This window comes from Pyrus communis, chromosome 6, assembly GCF_041283825.1.
Source record: "Pyrus communis isolate YQ-2024b chromosome 6, ASM4128382v1, whole genome shotgun sequence".
NCBI classification, from domain to species: domain Eukaryota; kingdom Viridiplantae; phylum Streptophyta; class Magnoliopsida; order Rosales; family Rosaceae; genus Pyrus; species Pyrus communis.
Genome location: NC_142570.1, coordinates 12,982,771 through 12,988,193, shown reverse-complemented (window position 1 = coordinate 12,988,193; position 5,423 = coordinate 12,982,771). Strand labels below are relative to the sequence as shown.

The 5,423-nt window shown below is 45.9% G+C and overlaps 1 pseudogene; it reads left to right on the top strand.

Moving 5' to 3' along the window:
- Positions 1–238: 238 nt before the first annotated feature.
- LOC148696316 (uncharacterized) lies at positions 239–4,371 on the top strand (annotated as a pseudogene).
- Positions 4,372–5,423: the final 1,052 nt, after the last annotated feature.

Here is a 5,423-nt window from a genome sequence, read left to right as displayed (position 1 = left end):
CTACAGCATTCGCCGTACTGTAAGCATTCTAGAGCTGACCAGTACTAAACAGTGGAAAGATGAACCTGTCGTCGACTACATCAATAGATGACGCTCCTTAAGTCTAGATTACAAAGATCGGCTTTCTGAAACCTCTGCCATTGAGATGTGCGTTCAAGGCATGCACTGGGGGTTACATTACATCCTCCAAGGCATAAAACCAAGAACATTCAAAGAGCTGGCAACTCGTTCCCACGACATGGAGCTGAGTATCGCTAATCAGGGGAAAAATGAGCCGATTACTAACTTTAAGAAGGATAAATTATTCACCCCAAATGTAGACAAGACTGGGAAGAAGCCGCTAAGGAAGCTTTCACCGTCAACACTACCCCCATTAAGACCTCCTCAGCGCCCATCAAGATCTCCTCCAAAAAGAAAGCGAAGGACATAAAGAAAGGTGAGCCTTCTCGTACCCAAGACAGATACAAGAACACCTTGAGAGAGTTGGAACAGAAAACGTACCCTTTTCCTGACTTTGACATGGCTGCTATGTTAGATGACTTGCTGGAAAAAAGGGTGATTGAGCTACCCGAATGCAAGCGTTCTGAAGAAATGAATCGCATAGATGATCCTAGGTACTGCAAATACCATCGTATTGTGAGCCATCATGTTGGCAAGTGCTTCGTTCTTAAAGAACTCATCATGAAGCTAGCACAACAAGGGCAAATTGAGCTCGACCCTTAAGACACGGCTGCAACGCATACCACTACAATTGCGTTTGGATCGTTCGATCCTGTGCCTCTCTAAGCGACACCTGACCATTCCCGTGAATGCTCAAGCGACACAGTACCTCTTACACAACCATCACTGGGGGGAAGCGACCAAGATGCACATACCGATGATGAAGAAGGATGGATATTGGTAACCTACAAAAAAACAAGGAAGCCAAGACCACGAGTCATACAGCCAAAGGTGGAACAAAGAAGAAATCACCACGGCCGCAACAATGGGAAGCCTAAAAGAAACATAAAGGATGATAAGACAACATATCCTGGGGAACCTACGGAGCAAGAGCCACGCATTCCCGTTTCCTTGCATGAGTACTTCCCGAATGACTTTTTCCAACAGTGCACTACCGTCGCCTGTCACATGGTTGAAGTAGAAATAGAAGAGCCCTCAAAAGGCAAAGTTATCGCCACTGAGGTAGAAAAAACCCTCACACCTGAAGAAGGTCTACCAACACACTTTAGCATCGAGGAAGCGCTACGATTGCCAAAAAAGATGCGAAAAGCACTAGCAACAGTCTTAGCGAGTCCCGGCGACCAAGAAGTACAAGAAAGTAACGATGAAGGCTCGAAGCTTCAGCCATTTGAATGTGCCACATGTTGTACCACCCATGACACAATTAACTTCACTGACGAAGACCTACTGTTGGGATTAAAGCCTCACAACCGTCCTCTCTTCGTCTCAGGGTACGTAAGGGAACACAAAGTCAACCGCATGTTGGTGGATGGGGGTCGGCCATAAACATCATGCCAAAATCAACAATGACCATAATCGGCATCAAAGTGAATGAACTATTCCTGAGCCGTCTGCTGATCCAGGGTTTTAACCAAAGAGGACAAAGGGCGATGGGCATGATCCGAGTAGAAATGACCATTGGTGAGCTCAAATCAAGCACGATATTCCACGTGATTGATGCAAGAACTTCCTACAGCTTGCTCCTAGGAAGACCTTGGATCCACGCAAATGGGGTAGTACCGTCCACCCTTCACCAATGCCTAAAATTTTACCGAGAAGGGGTGAAGGTGATCCAAGGTGACACCAAGCCATTCACTGAAGCCGAATCACATTTTACAGACGCCAAGTTCTACATGGACGAAGACATGGTACCCGAAGCTCTTCCGGAAGAGATCAAATCCACGAGCAAAACAACACTTAAAAAGCAGGAGTGGCAAGCCATGCCTAAAAAGCAAAAAGAGCAGGCCGTGCCATCTTTAAGCAAAGACGATGATGAGTTTGCTAAACCTGCAACAACTAAAGGGAGTAGGATGCCTTCAAAAGGACCGAACACGCCCATATTCCGGTATATCCCGATGTCAAGAAGAAAGAATGGTCAATCTCCATTCGAAACTGGAACAAGAAAAGCCGACACACGGTGGCACAAGGATAATATGAAGTTGCTTAAGACGAATGCAGTTTTACCTCTGACACAGCTAGGGAGTGCTAAGGTCGCAAGACTACTACAAGGCTTCATAAAAACTCTACCAGATGAGGTGGAATCAAGCTTTCTTCCAACCAAAAGGACCAAGGAAGGTTTCGACCCAAATGCCTACAAACTCATGTCGAAGTCCGGGTACGACTTCGCTTCCTCTTCTATGGCTGGAAAGAAGGTTTCAAACACTGTCAATGACAAAGAATGTAACCTCACCAAAACTCAAAAGAAGTTGAAGGAGCATGGTTACGGAGTTGACAACAACAAAGCCGGACTTGGCTTCACACCAAATGCACCTATGATGATTTCAAACAAAACGAAAAATACTAGCGCTCAATACGTCAGCGTGAGCATTGAACAAGACCAAGAAGAACCTAAACCCGCTTCTCGGACGTCGGTCTTCGATAGGATGAGCCGTTTAAGCCCCAAAATTTCAGTGCTTAATCGCATTGGTGGTCAATACTGAACCTCTATTTTCAAGAGGCTTAACGCGCCAACATCCCAAAGCTCTGTCTTTGAAAGGTTGTTAAAGCCTACAAAACAAAGCAACACAGCTATCTCTTCTCTGCGACGATCAGCTTTGGAAAGATTTGAAGATAATGAAAAGCCTTCTAGAAAGAGGAAGACAACACCAAAGGAAGAAAAGCTCGATGGGTTAGCAGAAAAAGGCGACGTTCGAAGCTTGATTCCTTCAAGGATGAAGCGCCAAGCAATCTTAGAGGTTGACACAAATGGACCATTGAAAGTAAGAAGGCGTAATATCATCCACACCGGACAATCTTTATGCTAACAAGCCCGAGAAGACAACACTGAAGAGGAGGTCCAAGATGTCTTCCACATCACGATTCAAGAAGGCAAAGAAGACGAAATCCCCGAGGAAGATGTCACCGCTGCACCACCACAGCTCGAAGATGGGGGCAAGCCACGGTTGATGATCTCAAGGAACTCAACTTAGGTATAAGCGAGGAACCAAAACCTATCTTCGTAAGTGCATTATTAAGTACGGATGAGATAAAAGAGTATTATCAGCTATTGTTAGAGTACAAAGATGTCTTTGCTTGGACCTACAAGGAAATGCCCGGCCTGGACCCTATCATCGCTGTTCATCATCTTGCGGTCAAGCCTGGAACGCGACCGATAAAGCAAACTCAAAAACGCTATCGATCCGAGCTTATCCCACTAATCGAGCTCGAGATCGACAAGCTAATCGAAGCAGGCTTTATTCGAGAAGTGCAATACCCCAAGTGGATCTCCAACATCGTAATACGTGTTTGCGTAGACTTTCGGGACCTCAATGATGTTTGCCCAAATGATGACTTCCCTTTGCCAATCATTGAAATCATGGTGGATGCAACCACTGGCCATGAGGCATTATCATTCATGGATGGCTTTTCTGGGTACAATCAAATTCGCATGGCCCTCGAAGACGAGGAACTAACAGCCTTTCGGACTCCAAAAGGTATCTACTACTACAAGGTGATGCCCTTTGGTCTAAAGAACGCTGGAGCTACGTACCAACGCGCAATGCAGAAAATCTTCAATGACATGCTACACAAAAACGTAGAATGTTACGTAGATGATATGGTGGTTAAGACAAAGAAAAGATCAGACCACTTGAAGGATCTGCGAATAGTGTTCAAAAGGCTGCGAAAATACAACCTCAAGATGAACCCATTAAAGTGTGCGTTTGGCGTCACCTCTGGAAGATTCCTTGGCTTCATCGTCAAGCATCGTGGTATTGAAGTGGACCAATCAAAGATCAAGGCTATTCAAAGCATGCCTGAGCCAAGAAACCTGCACGAGCTGAAAAGTCTACAAGGACGGTTAGCCTTCATCAGACGCTTCATCTCCAACCTCGCAAGGCGTTGTCAACCGTTTAGTCGCCTTATGAAGAAAGATGTCCCATTCGTATGGGACGAAGCATGCCATAATGCTTTTGAAAGCATAAAGAAATATTTGTCAAGTCCACCTGTCCTAGGGGCACCTGGGCTCGGGAAACCGCTCATATTGTATATTGCTGCTCAGGAAAGTTCAATCAGAGCACTCTTGGCGCAAGAGAATGAATCCCAGAAAGAAGCACTTTACTACCTCAGTCAAACTCTCACCGGTGCTGAGTTGAACTATTCCCCAATAGAAAAGATGTGCCTCGCTTTGGTGTTTGTCATTTAGAAGCTTAGACATTACATGCATGCTTACACCATCCACCTGGTTGCTAAAGCCGACCCTATCAAATACGTCATGTCCAAGCCAGTCTTGACAGGGAGACTCGCTAAATGGGCTTTGCTTCTTAAGCAATATGAGATCATCTACGTCCCAGCTAAAGCCGTCAAGGGACAAGCACTAGCAGACTTCCTTGCCGATCATCCAATCCCGGCTGATTGGAAAATCTCAGACGACTTGCCTGACGAGGAGGTGTTCTACATCGACATCTTCCCGACATGGACGACGTTCTTCGACGGATCCACACGAACAGACGGAGAGGGGGCAGGAATAGTATTCATGTCGCCACAAAGGCAAATACTACCTTACTCCTTCCAACTGAGTGAGCTATGCTCCAACAATGTTGTTGAGTACCAAGCATTGATCATCGGGCTCCAAATGGCGATCAACATGGAAATCACAGCTCTTGAGGTATATGGCGATTCCAAGCTCATAATCAATCAACTTTTAACTGAATATGAGGTGAGGAAAGATGATCTCATCCCATACTTCCGGCTGGCGACTCAACTGCTACAAAAGTTCGAAGCCGTAACACTAGAACATGTGCAAAGAAAGGAAAATCAAAAGGCAGACGCTCTCGCCAATCTGGCCACGAGTATGACACTAGGAAAAGATGAAGCTGCAGACGTGCCAGTTTGCCAAAGATGGGTGATTCCGCTCGTTAATGAAATGTCACTGGACGATACAAATGTCATCTCAGTACTTCCAGTCGATGCTGAAGAGTGGAGACAGCCGCTGATTGACTTCTTAGATCACGGAAAGCTTCCAGATAATCTTAGACGCCATTCCGAAATACGTCGACGAGCACCTCGCTTCCTTTACTACAAAGGAACACTCTATTGACGCTCTTTTGAAGGAGTGCTCCTGAGATGCCTAGGTGAGGAAGAAGCCAATCAAGCCATGGAAGAAGCACATTCAGGTGTGCGTGGAGCGCATCAGTCTGGACCAAAGCTACATTTCCAGCTCAAAAGAATAGGTTACAACTGGCCGAGCATGGTGAAGGACTGCC